This window comes from Cyprinus carpio, unplaced genomic scaffold, assembly GCF_018340385.1.
Source record: "Cyprinus carpio isolate SPL01 unplaced genomic scaffold, ASM1834038v1 S000006455, whole genome shotgun sequence".
Lineage (NCBI taxonomy): Eukaryota > Metazoa > Chordata > Actinopteri > Cypriniformes > Cyprinidae > Cyprinus > Cyprinus carpio.
The window spans coordinates 464,814-482,935 of NW_024879137.1; the positions used below are offsets into that span (position 1 = coordinate 464,814).

General features: G+C 63.3%; 1 long non-coding RNA gene across 1 annotated transcript in view; it reads left to right on the forward strand.

The window, feature by feature from the left end:
• LOC109052416 overlaps positions 1–18,122 on the forward strand; it is a 62,539-nt gene that overhangs the window by 33,120 nt on the left and 11,297 nt on the right. The gene's annotated exons all lie outside the window — the stretch shown is intronic.

The window sequence follows — 18,122 nt, forward strand, 5'->3', positions numbered from 1 at the left end:
GTTTTAAATCCTTAGATGGGGACATGCTAAATAAATTCAAAAAGTTCTCTCCTGAACTGCACCTTCACTTTCATTTTTCTTTTCAATCTCTTTATTTTGCCATGATATGTATCTCTCACATGACTTTAATACTCAAGATTTAAGAAAACTATACTTTCTAAATTGCCTATATGTTAAAATTAGGCATCCTGGCATTCACACGGACAGTAGAAATGGTGCGTAACTCCTTTTGTTGGCCTAATCTATTTAATGATGTTTCTATGTATGTCAAGCCTTGCTGTGTGTGTGCATCAGTCCAAGACACCACCGAGAACTACCACCTGGTCTTCTTGAACCCCTGCCAATTCCTCAGCGCCCCTGGTCACACCTGGCCGTGGACTTCATTACAGATCTGCCCAGCTCCAATGGGCTACACCACAAATCCTGGTAATTATTGATTGTTTCTCTAAGTCATGCCGTCTTATCCCGCTAAGGGTCGGGCCACTACCCACAGCTATGGAAACTGCACAAGCATTGTTTCACCATGTTCCCTTTCATAGGTCACTTTCGATGCTGCGGTGACGTTACCGTATGGGAACCCCCTTTCGGGTGTGACGAATGTCTGAAGCCCTATACCATCCCGCCAATTTTATTGGCCAAATAGCGATTGGCACCGCCTTACGCATGCGTACGCATTAGTATACCTGAGTGCCAAGCGCTATTTCGCTCAGATTTCATTTCCTTCTGGAAAGCGAATCATCTGTGCCCTAAGGAAACCATCTCACGTTCTCAGCTGTTTTTTTCTTCGAGCAGTGTTCAACTCCTCTTCGCGGACGCGAGAGTCAACGAAAGGTAAGAGCCGTATAACGGGTTTATCAAGGGGAGGAACTCATGAGAGGTTCGTTTAGCAGCCTCTCTACATGTTCTCTCTGATAGCCTGCGGCTACAGTTCTGCGCTCGGGAATGTATTTTCTCTAGGACGCCTCGCGTCTTCGCCACCATTGCTGACATGGCGGACCGCAGTTATACAGTGCATGCTGCCGGTAGACGAACTCTCTAGCCGAACGTATCGCGCCGAACTCTGGCCGCGGCCTAAAGTCTCGCTCCCTCTCGAAGGGCGTGTCGAGTCGTGTCTAATCTCGGCAAATTTACTTCACTTGATGGTGGTTCTTAACAAGAAAGATATCACAACCGGGGCTGTGAAAAAAGCTGTGGGGGGCAAACAGATTTGACGCTAAGTGCTACCAAACAGCAGTGAACCGTTCTATGATGGGGATGTTAAAGGTCGAGCGCCACCTTGGCTAATCTCGCCGACATTATAGAAAACCTGAGTTGGACGGGCAAAAGCCTCTCGTCCTCAATCCCCTTACAGCAGTTCATGATACTTCTGCTGTTCGTCAGGGACTGTGCCCTCCTGCTGTGGATTACGCTTCAGGATTATACACAACGAAACGCAGCGACTTTGACGCATGCGCTTCCCTTCCTGTTCGTCAGGGACGTGCCATCCACTAGAGAGCGCTGTGGACCACTAATGCACATCCAACCTCTCACTGCAGTCCCCGCTCTAACATTGACTGTCTAAAAAGCAAAAGGCACCTCGAGCATCATTGGATCGAGCTATCACTTGAGCACCCCCTCAAACACTCTGCACAATCCAGCCTTCAGAGTTTGAGGGACGGCACACACAGCTGCAGTAATCCAGGCTAGCGGCATGGCCCGATGTTCATCTTTGTTGGATTTAATCCTGCTGGTGGATACGCTTCAGGATTAGACCACAATGAAACGTAGTGACTTTGACACATGCGCTTTACTTGCTTACGGACGCTGTGAGCTTTCCCAGTGCTCGGACCATTAATGCATTGTGGGGGGAATGCTGCATGGCGAGTGGAGGGCTTGGAAACCACTACGTTTTCCGGCAGCAGGGTTAGCGCTTCGCCCGGCATTTGCACTATCAAGTCAAGTCAGTCTGCTTTTATTGTCAATTCTTCATCAATGTACAGTACATAACATTACAAGAGAATCGAAAATTGCGTTACTATCAGACCCCCGGTGCATACAGATAACCCGAAACAATAGAAGCCTAAAAAATCTAGATCAAATATAAATATATAAGATAAAAACTATACAATAAGGAATGTAAAAAAGTTGACTACCATAATAGAAAAAATAAAATAAAAATAAGGTTAAATAAAAAGCCCTAGCGCGCAAGGGCACATGGCAGATAGAGTGCAAAACCAGTGAAACAAACAGTTGCAGATAAAAAAGATTTTTAGTGCATAAAAAAAAAGCTTATTCAGTCTGATTAAAGTGACAAGAGTGACAAAGGCTCAGAGCAGTTATTTTTATTAAACTGACTGATGAGGCGGTAGAAATGGATGTCAGTTCCATGGTGAATGAGGTGGAGTGAGCAGACACCCTGCCTGCAACAAAGTGACTGGTGACGTGTCATAACGTCATGTGTTTAGAGGAGGGGGGGGGGGAAGGACCTGGAGATGTGGGATCTGGGGAGGGGAAGGGGTTCATCGTTCAGTGGTGCCTGAGGCGCAGAAGAGGGACGGGGGGGCAAGTTGCCGGGAGCGAGTTCAGCTTCCCTGCAGCTGATGGATGAAGCTGTCCTTCAGTTGCTGGGTCCTGGCCTGGAGACTTCGCAGTCTCGTCCTGATGGCAGCAGGACTGAAGAAGCTGTGTGACGGTTGTGAGTGGGATCGACCTGCAATGCAGAGGGCTTTCGAGTGAGACGGGTACCTAAATGTCGGAGGAGGGAGAGAGGACACAATGATCTCTCAGTGCTGTCACTATGCGTTGCAGGTCTTCCGGCCGGGGACGCGGGCAGGCGCCATCCCACACAGTGACTGCAGCGGGGTCAGAATGCTCTCGATGGTGGCCTCTGTAGAAAGGTATTGTACATTGCATGGGGGGTGGGGCTCTGGCGGTCTCCGCATCACACAGTTTGCGGGAGGAAAATGAGAGCCAGCTGCGGTGATTTCTTGGCCCGGAGTGGCGACCAGTGTTGGCGGTCCAGGAGATGGTCCTCTGTGATGTGCACACCAGGAACTTGGTGCTGCTACACCTTGTCTATCCGGAAGGGCAGTACGCCGCACCGTTGATGGTTCAGAGGAACAATGCTGAGTGTGCGCTCTCCTGAAGTCAACAACAATCTCCTTCATCTTCTCCACATCCAGAGAGAGATTGTTGTCACTGCACCATCCGGCCAGGCGGCTCACCTCGCTCCTGTAGTTTGTCTCATCTCTGTTGCTAATGAGACCCACCACAGTCGTGTCATCCGGGAGGGGGGGAGGGGGGGGGGGGGGGGGGGGGGGGGGGGGGGGGGGGGGGGGGGGGGGGGGGGGGGGGGGGGGGGGGGGGGGGGGGGGGGGGGGGGGGGGGGGGGGGGGGGGGGGGGGGGGGGGGGGGGGGGGGGGGGGGGGGGGGGGGGGGGGGGGGGGGGGGGGGGGGGGGGGGGGGGGGGGGGGGGGGGGGGGGGGGGGGGGGGGGGGGGGGGGGGGGGGGGGGGGGGGGGGGGGGGGGGGGGGGGGGGGGGGGGGGGGGGGGGGGGGGGGGGGGGGGGGGGGGGGGGGGGGGGGGGGGGGGGGGGGGGGGGGGGGGGGGGGGGGGGGGGGGGGGGGGGGGGGGGGGGGGGGGGGGGGGGGGGGGGGGGGGGGGGGGGGGGGGGGGGGGGGGGGGGGGGGGGGGGGGGGGGGGGGGGGGGGGGGGGGGGGGGGGGGGGGGGGGGGGGGGGGGGGGGGGGGGGGGGGGGGGGGGGGGGGGGGGGGGGGGGGGGGGGGGGGGGGGGGGGGGGGGGGGGGGGGGGGGGGGGGGGGGGGGGGGGGGGGGGGGGGGGGGGGGGGGGGGGGGGGGGGGGGGGGGGGGGGGGGGGGGGGGGGGGGGGGGGGGGGGGGGGGGGGGGGGGGGGGGGGGGGGGGGGGGGGGGGGGGGGGGGGGGGGGGGGGGGGGGGGGGGGGGGGGGGGGGGGGGGGGGGGGGGGGGGGGGGGGGGGGGGGGGGGGGGGGGGGGGGGGGGGGGGGGGGGGGGGGGGGGGGGGGGGGGGGGGGGGGGGGGGGGGGGGGGGGGGGGGGGGGGGGGGGGGGGGGGGGGGGGGGGGGGGGGGGGGGGGGGGGGGGGGGGGGGGGGGGGGGGGGGGGGGGGGGGGGGGGGGGGGGGGGGGGGGGGGGGGGGGGGGGGGGGGGGGGGGGGGGGGGGGGGGGGGGGGGGGGGGGGGGGGGGGGGGGGGGGGGGGGGGGGGGGGGGGGGGGGGGGGGGGGGGGGGGGGGGGGGGGGGGGGGGGGGGGGGGGGGGGGGGGGGGGGGGGGGGGGGGGGGGGGGGGGGGGGGGGGGGGGGGGGGGGGGGGGGGGGGGGGGGGGGGGGGGGGGGGGGGGGGGGGGGGGGGGGGGGGGGGGGGGGGGGGGGGGGGGGGGGGGGGGGGGGGGGGGGGGGGGGGGGGGGGGGGGGGGGGGGGGGGGGGGGGGGGGGGGGGGGGGGGGGGGGGGGGGGGGGGGGGGGGGGGGGGGGGGGGGGGGGGGGGGGGGGGGGGGGGGGGGGGGGGGGGGGGGGGGGGGGGGGGGGGGGGGGGGGGGGGGGGGGGGGGGGGGGGGGGGGGGGGGGGGGGGGGGGGGGGGGGGGGGGGGGGGGGGGGGGGGGGGGGGGGGGGGGGGGGGGGGGGGGGGGGGGGGGGGGGGGGGGGGGGGGGGGGGGGGGGGGGGGGGGGGGGGGGGGGGGGGGGGGGGGGGGGGGGGGGGGGGGGGGGGGGGGGGGGGGGGGGGGGGGGGGGGGGGGGGGGGGGGGGGGGGGGGGGGGGGGGGGGGGGGGGGGGGGGGGGGGGGGGGGGGGGGGGGGGGGGGGGGGGGGGGGGGGGGGGGGGGGGGGGGGGGGGGGGGGGGGGGGGGGGGGGGGGGGGGGGGGGGGGGGGGGGGGGGGGGGGGGGGGGGGGGGGGGGGGGGGGGGGGGGGGGGGGGGGGGGGGGGGGGGGGGGGGGGGGGGGGGGGGGGGGGGGGGGGGGGGGGGGGGGGGGGGGGGGGGGGGGGGGGGGGGGGGGGGGGGGGGGGGGGGGGGGGGGGGGGGGGGGGGGGGGGGGGGGGGGGGGGGGGGGGGGGGGGGGGGGGGGGGGGGGGGGGGGGGGGGGGGGGGGGGGGGGGGGGGGGGGGGGGGGGGGGGGGGGGGGGGGGGGGGGGGGGGGGGGGGGGGGGGGGGGGGGGGGGGGGGGGGGGGGGGGGGGGGGGGGGGGGGGGGGGGGGGGGGGGGGGGGGGGGGGGGGGGGGGGGGGGGGGGGGGGGGGGGGGGGGGGGGGGGGGGGGGGGGGGGGGGGGGGGGGGGGGGGGGGGGGGGGGGGGGGGGGGGGGGGGGGGGGGGGGGGGGGGGGGGGGGGGGGGGGGGGGGGGGGGGGGGGGGGGGGGGGGGGGGGGGGGGGGGGGGGGGGGGGGGGGGGGGGGGGGGGGGGGGGGGGGGGGGGGGGGGGGGGGGGGGGGGGGGGGGGGGGGGGGGGGGGGGGGGGGGGGGGGGGGGGGGGGGGGGGGGGGGGGGGGGGGGGGGGGGGGGGGGGGGGGGGGGGGGGGGGGGGGGGGGGGGGGGGGGGGGGGGGGGGGGGGGGGGGGGGGGGGGGGGGGGGGGGGGGGGGGGGGGGGGGGGGGGGGGGGGGGGGGGGGGGGGGGGGGGGGGGGGGGGGGGGGGGGGGGGGGGGGGGGGGGGGGGGGGGGGGGGGGGGGGGGGGGGGGGGGGGGGGGGGGGGGGGGGGGGGGGGGGGGGGGGGGGGGGGGGGGGGGGGGGGGGGGGGGGGGGGGGGGGGGGGGGGGGGGGGGGGGGGGGGGGGGGAGGGGGGGGGGGGGGGGGGGGGGGGGGGCGGGGGGGGGGGGGGGGGGGGGGGGGGGGGGGGGGGGGGGGGGGGGGGGGGGGGGGGGGGGGGGGGGGGGGGGGGGGGGGGGGGGGGGGGGGGGGGGGGGGGGGGGGGGGGGGGGGGGGGGGGGGGGGGGGGGGGGGGGGGGGGGGGGGGGGGGGGGGGGGGGGGGGGGGGGGGGGGGGGGGGGGGGGGGGGGGGGGGGGGGGGGGGGGGGGGGGGGGGGGGGGGGGGGGGGGGGGGGGGGGGGGGGGGGGGGGGGGGGGGGGGGGGGGGGGGGGGGGGGGGGGGGGGGGGGGGGGGGGGGGGGGGGGGGGGGGGGGGGGGGGGGGGGGGGGGGGGGGGGGGGGGGGGGGGGGGGGGGGGGGGGGGGGGGGGGGGGGGGGGGGGGGGGGGGGGGGGGGGGGGGGGGGGGGGGGGGGGGGGGGGGGGGGGGGGGGGGGGGGGGGGGGGGGGGGGGGGGGGGGGGGGGGGGGGGGGGGGGGGGGGGGGGGGGGGGGGGGGGGGGGGGGGGGGGGGGGGGGGGGGGGGGGGGGGGGGGGGGGGGGGGGGGGGGGGGGGGGGGGGGGGGGGGGGGGGGGGGGGGGGGGGGGGGGGGGGGGGGGGGGGGGGGGGGGGGGGGGGGGGGGGGGGGGGGGGGGGGGGGGGGGGGGGGGGGGGGGGGGGGGGGGGGGGGGGGGGGGGGGGGGGGGGGGGGGGGGGGGGGGGGGGGGGGGGGGGGGGGGGGGGGGGGGGGGGGGGGGGGGGGGGGGGGGGGGGGGGGGGGGGGGGGGGGGGGGGGGGGGGGGGGGGGGGGGGGGGGGGGGGGGGGGGGGGGGGGGGGGGGGGGGGGGGGGGGGGGGGGGGGGGGGGGGGGGGGGGGGGGGGGGGGGGGGGGGGGGGGGGGGGGGGGGGGGGGGGGGGGGGGGGGGGGGGGGGGGGGGGGGGGGGGGGGGGGGGGGGGGGGGGGGGGGGGGGGGGGGGGGGGGGGGGGGGGGGGGGGGGGGGGGGGGGGGGGGGGGGGGGGGGGGGGGGGGGGGGGGGGGGGGGGGGGGGGGGGGGGGGGGGGGGGGGGGGGGGGGGGGGGGGGGGGGGGGGGGGGGGGGGGGGGGGGGGGGGGGGGGGGGGGGGGGGGGGGGGGGGGGGGGGGGGGGGGGGGGGGGGGGGGGGGGGGGGGGGGGGGGGGGGGGGGGGGGGGGGGGGGGGGGGGGGGGGGGGGGGGGGGGGGGGGGGGGGGGGGGGGGGGGGGGGGGGGGGGGGGGGGGGGGGGGGGGGGGGGGGGGGGGGGGGGGGGGGGGGGGGGGGGGGGGGGGGGGGGGGGGGGGGGGGGGGGGGGGGGGGGGGGGGGGGGGGGGGGGGGGGGGGGGGGGGGGGGGGGGGGGGGGGGGGGGGGGGGGGGGGGGGGGGGGGGGGGGGGGGGGGGGGGGGGGGGGGGGGGGGGGGGGGGGGGGGGGGGGGGGGGGGGGGGGGGGGGGGGGGGGGGGGGGGGGGGGGGGGGGGGGGGGGGGGGGGGGGGGGGGGGGGGGGGGGGGGGGGGGGGGGGGGGGGGGGGGGGGGGGGGGGGGGGGGGGGGGGGGGGGGGGGGGGGGGGGGGGGGGGGGGGGGGGGGGGGGGGGGGGGGGGGGGGGGGGGGGGGGGGGGGGGGGGGGGGGGGGGGGGGGGGGGGGGGGGGGGGGGGGGGGGGGGGGGGGGGGGGGGGGGGGGGGGGGGGGGGGGGGGGGGGGGGGGGGGGGGGGGGGGGGGGGGGGGGGGGGGGGGGGGGGGGGGGGGGGGGGGGGGGGGGGGGGGGGGGGGGGGGGGGGGGGGGGGGGGGGGGGGGGGGGGGGGGGGGGGGGGGGGGGGGGGGGGGGGGGGGGGGGGGGGGGGGGGGGGGGGGGGGGGGGGGGGGGGGGGGGGGGGGGGGGGGGGGGGGGGGGGGGGGGGGGGGGGGGGGGGGGGGGGGGGGGGGGGGGGGGGGGGGGGGGGGGGGGGGGGGGGGGGGGGGGGGGGGGGGGGGGGGGGGGGGGGGGGGGGGGGGGGGGGGGGGGGGGGGGGGGGGGGGGGGGGGGGGGGGGGGGGGGGGGGGGGGGGGGGGGGGGGGGGGGGGGGGGGGGGGGGGGGGGGGGGGGGGGGGGGGGGGGGGGGGGGGGGGGGGGGGGGGGGGGGGGGGGGGGGGGGGGGGGGGGGGGGGGGGGGGGGGGGGGGGGGGGGGGGGGGGGGGGGGGGGGGGGGGGGGGGGGGGGGGGGGGGGGGGGGGGGGGGGGGGGGGGGGGGGGGGGGGGGGGGGGGGGGGGGGGGGGGGGGGGGGGGGGGGGGGGGGGGGGGGGGGGGGGGGGGGGGGGGGGGGGGGGGGGGGGGGGGGGGGGGGGGGGGGGGGGGGGGGGGGGGGGGGGGGGGGGGGGGGGGGGGGGGGGGGGGGGGGGGGGGGGGGGGGGGGGGGGGGGGGGGGGGGGGGGGGGGGGGGGGGGGGGGGGGGGGGGGGGGGGGGGGGGGGGGGGGGGGGGGGGGGGGGGGGGGGGGGGGGGGGGGGGGGGGGGGGGGGGGGGGGGGGGGGGGGGGGGGGGGGGGGGGGGGGGGGGGGGGGGGGGGGGGGGGGGGGGGGGGGGGGGGGGGGGGGGGGGGGGGGGGGGGGGGGGGGGGGGGGGGGGGGGGGGGGGGGGGGGGGGGGGGGGGGGGGGGGGGGGGGGGGGGGGGGGGGGGGGGGGGGGGGGGGGGGGGGGGGGGGGGGGGGGGGGGGGGGGGGGGGGGGGGGGGGGGGGGGGGGGGGGGGGGGGGGGGGGGGGGGGGGGGGGGGGGGGGGGGGGGGGGGGGGGGGGGGGGGGGGGGGGGGGGGGGGGGGGGGGGGGGGGGGGGGGGGGGGGGGGGGGGGGGGGGGGGGGGGGGGGGGGGGGGGGGGGGGGGGGGGGGGGGGGGGGGGGGGGGGGGGGGGGGGGGGGGGGGGGGGGGGGGGGGGGGGGGGGGGGGGGGGGGGGGGGGGGGGGGGGGGGGGGGGGGGGGGGGGGGGGGGGGGGGGGGGGGGGGGGGGGGGGGGGGGGGGGGGGGGGGGGGGGGGGGGGGGGGGGGGGGGGGGGGGGGGGGGGGGGGGGGGGGGGGGGGGGGGGGGGGGGGGGGGGGGGGGGGGGGGGGGGGGGGGGGGGGGGGGGGGGGGGGGGGGGGGGGGGGGGGGGGGGGGGGGGGGGGGGGGGGGGGGGGGGGGGGGGGGGGGGGGGGGGGGGGGGGGGGGGGGGGGGGGGGGGGGGGGGGGGGGGGGGGGGGGGGGGGGGGGGGGGGGGGGGGGGGGGGGGGGGGGGGGGGGGGGGGGGGGGGGGGGGGGGGGGGGGGGGGGGGGGGGGGGGGGGGGGGGGGGGGGGGGGGGGGGGGGGGGGGGGGGGGGGGGGGGGGGGGGGGGGGGGGGGGGGGGGGGGGGGGGGGGGGGGGGGGGGGGGGGGGGGGGGGGGGGGGGGGGGGGGGGGGGGGGGGGGGGGGGGGGGGGGGGGGGGGGGGGGGGGGGGGGGGGGGGGGGGGGGGGGGGGGGGGGGGGGGGGGGGGGGGGGGGGGGGGGGGGGGGGGGGGGGGGGGGGGGGGGGGGGGGGGGGGGGGGGGGGGGGGGGGGGGGGGGGGGGGGGGGGGGGGGGGGGGGGGGGGGGGGGGGGGGGGGGGGGGGGGGGGGGGGGGGGGGGGGGGGGGGGGGGGGGGGGGGGGGGGGGGGGGGGGGGGGGGGGGGGGGGGGGGGGGGGGGGGGGGGGGGGGGGGGGGGGGGGGGGGGGGGGGGGGGGGGGGGGGGGGGGGGGGGGGGGGGGGGGGGGGGGGGGGGGGGGGGGGGGGGGGGGGGGGGGGGGGGGGGGGGGGGGGGGGGGGGGGGGGGGGGGGGGGGGGGGGGGGGGGGGGGGGGGGGGGGGGGGGGGGGGGGGGGGGGGGGGGGGGGGGGGGGGGGGGGGGGGGGGGGGGGGGGGGGGGGGGGGGGGGGGGGGGGGGGGGGGGGGGGGGGGGGGGGGGGGGGGGGGGGGGGGGGGGGGGGGGGGGGGGGGGGGGGGGGGGGGGGGGGGGGGGGGGGGGGGGGGGGGGGGGGGGGGGGGGGGGGGGGGGGGGGGGGGGGGGGCCTTTTTATCAACCTTGGTTTTTAAAGCCAGTCCTATTCTTGGGGCTTTATCCTCCCTCATGAGAGTTGGGGATTGCAGGCTCTTCTGTTTTGGCCTCGTGCATGGACCTTTTCACCAGGGTTTGTGAAAGTACTGCTGCGGACCGAGGTCTAAATTAATTTCCTTAAGGTCGCCTCGAACCCTTTTCACTTTCAGCAAGTGGTATTGGAAGCTTTACCTCCTGCTGAGGCGGGGCTAGGAGGATCTGAGTCTTTGCCCTGTCAGAGCGCTGAAAAACTTATGTTGATCGAACAGCTCCATTGGCGTGAGTACAGACAAGATGTTGTCTGTTAGGACACAAAATAGAGGCCATGCTGTCACCAAAGCAGCGCATGTCCCATGGTTGGTGGAGACTATATCTTTAGCCTATGAGGTGTAGCGGACTCTCTTCGCCCTTAGGAATTAGAGCTCATTCCACGAGAGCAGTGGTTTAATCGAAAGCTTTTCTCAGTGGATTTTCTATATATGATGTCTGTGCTGCGGCAGGATGGTCCTCACCGAGCACTTTTGTCAAGTTTTACAGTCTGGATGTGAAGGATGGCTCCTGGCTCATGGGTTCTATCCGCTTGAGCCCAGATGCTTTCCTTGGATACCCAACTATCACGTACGTCAGGCGTTATGGTTATAGGGTTCCCCATACGTTGATGTCACCGCAGCATCGAAGTGTCTTACCTATGAAAGGGAACATCTCAGTTACGTATGCAACCACGGTTCCCTGAATAGGGAACGAGATGCTGCTGCGTCCCGGCCATTCCAGTACCTTGATAGCATTTCTCCTTCAGTTCATGAAATCTGAGCGAAATAGCGTGCGGCCCTCAGGTATACTATGCGTATGCATGCGTAAGGCGGTGCCAAGCGCTATTTGGCCAATAAATTGGCGGGATGGTATAGGGCTTCAGACATTCGTCACACCGAAAGGTGTTCCCATCCGGTCTGCAGACCGCCGCATCTCGTTCCCTATTCAGGGAACCGTGGTTACATACGTAACCAAGATGTTGTTTCCATGTTTATGGAAATACCAGAGGATATAGTTTCTGATAGGGGTTCACAATTTTACATCTTGTGTGTGGCAAGCTTTCTGCAAGCAAACGGACATTAATGTGAGCTTAACATCTGGCTATCACCCCAGGCTAATGGACAGGTTGAGAGATTAAATCAGGAATTGGGGTGTTATCTCAGATCTTATTGTAGTCGGGAAACAAACAACGTTGGAGTGACTTTTTACTTGGGCGGAAATATGCACAGAACTCACTCACTCATTCATCTACAGCACTCAGCCCCTTCAAGTGTGTTCTAGGTTATCAGCCTTCCATGTTCCCCTTGGTCTGGGGAAACCTTCTGAAGTGCCTGCGGTGGACGATTGGGTCAGAAGAAGTGAACGTGTGTGGGGACAGTGCCCATGTGAGGCTGCAAAGGGCGATCAGAGCCCAGAGGATCAAGGCAGAGACTGCAGGCAGGCGTCCCCATCCCAACTATCAGCCAGGCCAGAAAGGTCTGGTTTGTCGACTCGGGACCTACGGTTGCGGCTCCCCAGCAGGAAGCTCAGCCCACAGTATGTAGGCCCATTTCGTATTTTACGACAAGATTAATCCAGTAACTTACAGGCTAGAGCTTCCTGCTCAAGTACCGTATCTCTCCCTCTTTTCATGTATCTCTGTTGAAACCGGGTCCACCCTGCTTCCGGCCCCACTACTGAGGAGAGGAGAACCTCCTCCGCCACTTGACATTGAGTCTCCTTTACTTGAAAAGGAGATTCTGGATTCCAGGCATCATGGGGGGCCGGTTGCAATACCTGGTGGACTGGGAAGGCTATGGTCCAGAGGAGAGAATCTTGGGTGGCTGCCAAGGACATTTCTAGACCCGTCGTTGACCCAGGAGTTCCACCAGGCACACCCTAATCATCCTGCACCCAGACCAAGGGGACGGCCTCGGAGAACACCTGGTTGTGCTGTGGTGCTTAATAAAACTCTGCACATGGATTCCAAACCCACAACCGAGTCAGTCCTCATTACAATACTAAAATGAGAGATATATGAGAATCTCATCTAAGTCTCCTGAGCTTAGGAAAAGCAACCACTGAGCCATTTATTTTTCCTATGGGTACCTTTTTTATCGTTATAGTAGAACATTAAAACATTACAAGCTAAAATGGCTCTTTAAAGCATTAAAGCATTAAAAACACTAAATTAAAAGTTAAAATCACTGAATTAAAAATGAAAATAAATAATAGAAAAACAGACTACATTTTACAGATAAGAGGAATACACATAGCCTAACTAATCTGAGACTAGTAGAGCTGTATTAGCCAGCTTACATTGGATTTACAATAACTGCTATCATAAAAAACTCTATATGTAGGGATTAAAATTCTATGTCACATTTAATGTCCAAAAAGAAATATTTAGCAAAATGTATATAAAAGGATAATTATTGCACTATCATTCTATTGTGTTCAGTCTGTGTAGTGCGCATGCCTGCAGCAGCACTCGTTCACTCACATATAACAATACAAACTCCTCACACCAAAAATGAAACGAGGAAAACACAGCCATGCCAGATATGCACCGAGGAAAACACAGCACATGTCCGTTATGCACTGGGGAAAACACAAACATTTTTAATTCAGCATAAACTGGCTGCCCAATGCTCTGGGTGTGTGTTTACGGTGTGTGTGCACTTGGATGGGAAATGGGATGGGTTACTCAGAGCATGAGTTCTGAGTATGGGTCACCATACTTGGCTGTAGTATGTCACGTCACTCACTCACTCATATTGAGATAGCCTTAATGAAAACCCAGTCCAGAGGATTCAGAACCTCGGACCGGGCAAAAAGGTTCAGCTTCCAACAGGACAATGACCCTGAGCACACAGCAAAAGGGGTCGAAAATGTGCATCTGCTATGGCGTTATTTTTTACCCAAAAATAACCAGCGATTAAAACAAGTCAAAAATTTCTAGACAAAAGTTATGAGCGTGTAAGACCCCAGGGCGTAGATTACACGGGGACGTGTCCCCCACACTTTTAATACCACGGTCAAGTGTGCTCGCATAGAAGATCTGGTGTGAATAAATATACATTTAAACTCAAAGAGACAGGATAGTCTGCGCATGACCTGATATTTTATTCGGACCCAGAATCAGGTGAGATGAACATCACGGAGCGCTAAACACTCATGCAGTGTGTGTTTCATTCAAACTCGAAGCCGGAGGGTGCTCTCGCGCAGAAAATCATACCAGGAAATTCCTAATATGGACAACAGCGTCCCAGCTATCGCTGTATGAAAACAGTTGTTTTCACAGAAAACCAGAAACTTTTGGAAACACGAAGACATTAAACATTCGATTGCGACAATATATGGTTTATTTATGTTTTTCAAGTCATCTCCAGCAGGTGATAAATAAAATATATGAACAATGCAGTTCTAATTGACATAGCATTTCTTACAGTATAGAAACTATTATGCCTTATTATGTGATAAAAAAAAAGTGTTTGCAGTATATAAACAAATCTTTATTATTGGTTATTGTACAGCAGTTATAGATTTCTAAGCCAATTAAAAATCTAGAAATTAGAGAAAAATTAAAGTTGCCTATAGTATCCACTACCAGTCAAACGTTTTTGAACGGTAAGCTTGTTAATGTTTTTTTAAAAGAAGTCTCTTCTGTTCTCCAAGCCTGCAATTATTTGATCCAAAATACAGCAAAACAGTAAAATTTTGAAATATTTTTACTAGCCTATTTAAAATAACTTTTGTATTTGAATATATTTCAAAATTTAATCTATTGAGATTTCAAAGCTGAATTTTAGCATCATTACTCCAGTCACATGAATCCTTCAGAAATCATTTTGATATTCTGATTTGCTACTCAAAAAAACACTTATTATGATAATGCTGAAAACAACTGAGTAGATTCTTTTTCAGGTTTCTTTGATGAATATAAAGTTCAGAAGGACAGCATTTATCTGAAATAAAAAATCTTTTGTAAATCTAAGCTTTTGAATGGTATAATGATAAAAAAAAAAAATACACACTAAAAAAAATTATTCACTTAAAATAAAAATTATACTGACTCTAAGCTTTTGAATGGTATAATGTTACGAAAGATTATAGTGTATACTTTGGCTCAAATAAATGCAGCCTGGTGAGCAGAAGAGACTTCTTTAAAAAACATTAAAAATCTTACTGTTCAAAAAACTGTTGACTGGTAGGCTATATAGATTACAGAAATGTTATATTGTAATGTTATATATATATATATTATATATATATATATATATATATATATATATATATATATATATATATATAATAATAGGCAAGCCCGTACCACCCCTTCAGCCCCTTGGTTATCTGATGTTCTACGCGAACATCGTTCTAAGCTTAGAGCTGCTGAATGGGTGTGGCGCAAATCCAAAAATAACTACTGATGTTAATGTGTATCAGTCACTCCTCTCTTCCTTTTCTGCTAATGTATCCACTGCTAAAATGACCATACTACCATAACAAAATTAACAATTCGTCTAACTCTTGCATGGCTTTTTAAACCATTTTCCTCGCTCCTTTCTCCTCCTCCTCCTGCTTCATCTCTAATAGTTGACGACTTTGCCACGTTTTTCATAATAAAATAAAAAACATCAGTGCACAATTTTCCACACCACAAGCCATCAAGCACATCTCACATTCTTCCTTTCATTGCAAAAAAACACTTGAATGAGCTGTATTCAACCAAGTCTCTACCTTTTCTGCACACAGAACAACCTCCTTGACAGCAACCAATCTGGCTTCAGAAGTGGACATTCAACTGAGACTGCCTTGCTCTCAGTTGTTGAAGCCCTAAGACTGGCAAGAGCGGAATCCAAATCTTCAATACTTATCTTGCTTGATCTATTTGCTGCTTTTGACACGGTTAACCACCAGATCCTCCTGTCAACCCTACTGACAAAGGGCATCTCAGGAAACCGCACTCCAGTGGTTTGAGTCTTACCTATCAGATAGGTCCTTCAAAGTATCTTGGAGAGGTGAGCTGTCCAAGTCGCAACATCTAACTACTGGGGTGCCTCAGGGCTAAGTTCTTGGACCACTTCTCTTCTCTGTCTACATGGCATCATTAGGTTCTGTCATTCAGAAACATGGCTTTTCATACCATTGCTATGCTGATGACACTCAGCTCTACCTCTCATTCCATCCTGATGATCCATCGGTAGCTGCTCGCATCTCAGCTTGTCTAACAGACATTTCTTGCTGGATGAAGGACCATCACCTTCAACTCAACCTTGCCAAGACAGAACTACTTGTGGTTCCAGCAAACCCATCGTTTCATCACAATTTCACCATCAAGTTAGGCACATCAACCATAACTCCTTCAAAAACAGCAGAAACCTTGAGTTATGATTGATGATCAGCTAACTTTCTCAGACCACATTGCTAAAAACGTCCAGTCCTGCAGATTTGCTTTATTCAAACATTAAGAAGATCAGGCCCTTTCTTTCGGAACATGCTGCACAACTCCTTGTTCAAGCTCTTGTTCTGTCCAGGCTAAGACTATTGCAACGCTCTCTTGACATCTCCCACACACATCTATAAAAAACCACAACAAATAAACAACAACTCGGCAGCAAGATTAATTTTTAATTTGTCACACCTTTGTTTATCAGTTTGCACTGGCTACCAATAGCTGCTCGCATACAATTCAAGGCATTGATGTTTGCATACAAAACCACCACTGGCTCTGCACCCCTTTACCTAAATTCCTTACTTTAGACTTGTGTGCCTCTAGAAGCTTGCGTTCTGCAAGTGAACGTCGCTTGATTGTGCCATCCCAAAGAAGCACAAATTCACTTTTACGGACTTTTAAATTAAATGTCCTCCTGGTGGAATGACCTGCCCAACGCAATCCGAGCAGCTGAGGTCCTTAGCCATCTTCAAGAATCGGCTTAAACACCTTAAACTTTTGGCACATCTCTTTCATCTTTATTTGACCCTCTAACTTTTGCACTCACTATTCTAATTCTATTTAAAAAAAAAAAAAAAAAAAATTAAGTACCTTTCTAATCTTTTTGTATTCTATCTATTTTCTTTTTCATTTATTATACAATTATAAAAAAGACCTCTAACACTAGCTTTGCTCTATTCTTTTTCTATTCTATCTGTTTTCTTTTTTTTATTATATTATTTAAAAGCCCTTGCTACGTATACTGTATTTAGGCTAACTGAGACTGTTTATAGCACTTATATATCATTGCTCTTTTGTGTTTTTTGATTGCTTCCATTGTCCTCATTTTTGTAAGTCGCTTTCTGCTAAATGACTAAATGTGTATATATATATAAAATGTAAATGTAATAAATCTGTCCCCCTCACTTCTGAAAAAGATGGCTACGCCCCTGGTCTGCCCCATCCAACCTGACAGAGCTTGATAGGTGAAGAGATGAGGAGAAGAATGGCAAATAATTGCCAAAATGCAGATGAGCAAAGCTTGTAGTATCATAAAAGATTTGAGGCTGTAATTGGTGCAAAAAGTGCTCCAACAAAATTATTGAGCAAAAAAGCTGTGAAAACGTATGTGTGATTATGTGATTTTTTTTATTTTATTATTTAAGTTTTTTTTTTTTTTTTTTTTTTATAAACTTGCAAAGATTTCAAACAAACTTCTTTAACGTTGTCGTTATGGGATATTGTTTATAGAATTTTGAGGACGATAATAAATTAATCCATTTTGGAATAAGTCTGTAACATGAGTGAAGCGCTGTGTGCCTACATCAAAGAACTTTTCAATACAACTTTAAATGAGTCATTGTAACTCACTACCCTCTGTTAATACTATACAGAATAAATACCATGCAAATATTCATCTTATTGGACCCATTTGAGAGATGGATAGGGTAATGATATTTAATATTTTCAAGTGATCCCTCCCAGTCTTCGTTCATAACCTACATACCCACATATCTATGGTCTTTTCAACATGTTACGTTTACCTGCACAGCACCTACTCGCTGGCCTCCGTTACACTCACCCCCCTAAACCTCACTCCCATCCAGGTCACAGCACCAATGTTACCCCTCTCTCCCGGGCCTCAACGCCACACCTCGTCCTCGAGCTCGAGTGGGCACTCGAACCACAGGTCTCCGGCATGGGAGGCGTAGGATCACGCACTAACAAGGAGGCTAAATGACTGCAGCCACTAGTGCATCAGTCGCTAGTGCATCACTTGAGATCAGTGGAGGTGAGGTTTACCGTGCACAGCACCTACTCGCTGCCAATACTACTTAAACTACTACATGCAATACTGAATATAATGTATATTGGGGCAAATATTCGCTAGTCCCTATAAAAACAGATTTCACCTATAGGGTAGATTAGATTTAAATAAGATTTAAATTAGATTTAAAAAAGGTTTGTTAAATTGTATTAGCATGTATTTTCAGCAAAGCAGAATTATGTGCATTCTAAGCTGGTGTGGACCATTGACCGAAAACACAATTTCAGTAATTATGCACAAAAGTAATTACAGGTAATTGTACTTTTAAATACGTTGTGATTATTTGGGGTTTTCACTGCAAAACACAACAAAAAAATCTGCAAATATTTCCAATTTAAATTTTTGGTTAAAAAAAAGCTGCCACAAATCCGGTCATTTTTGCAACCTTATCGCCGTGATTTTGTCAAGTAAGACATGTTCCTGGATCAACACAGCCTGATGAGAACTGATTGCTAAATATATGGCCTCACTTCATGTTTGGGGAATTCATGGTCAAATTCATCATTGTGTTGCAGGCAAATAAAAATCAATTTTATCAAGTAATCCAATTTTAATAAAACTTACTCAGAATTTGTACTATCAAGGTAATGATTTCACCATTGACATAATAAATGCAGAAGGAAAAAATTATGGTAAAAGTTAAAAAATGTTAGTGAAGTTTCAAACTGTTGGTGGCGCTAAGTGGTTGTTTGAGCAGCTCAATCATAGTATCTATACAGCAGAAAGAGAGCTCAGAGAGAAAACATTCTAGAGAGATTCCAAAGCTGAAAAACCATTTGCAAGCGGAGTAGTCTCTTGATCAAAAGAAAAATAATCAGATATGAGCGTCTGGGACTGATGATTATATAGGAACACAATCATGAAAACGTTTCTCTGTGAGTCTTACGTGTCAGCAGCAGGATCTGCTTAAGTCCACTCCGACCCTGTTCTTGTAGAATCTGTGTTACCTGCAGGAACTGGATGTGATCCTGTGTGTGTG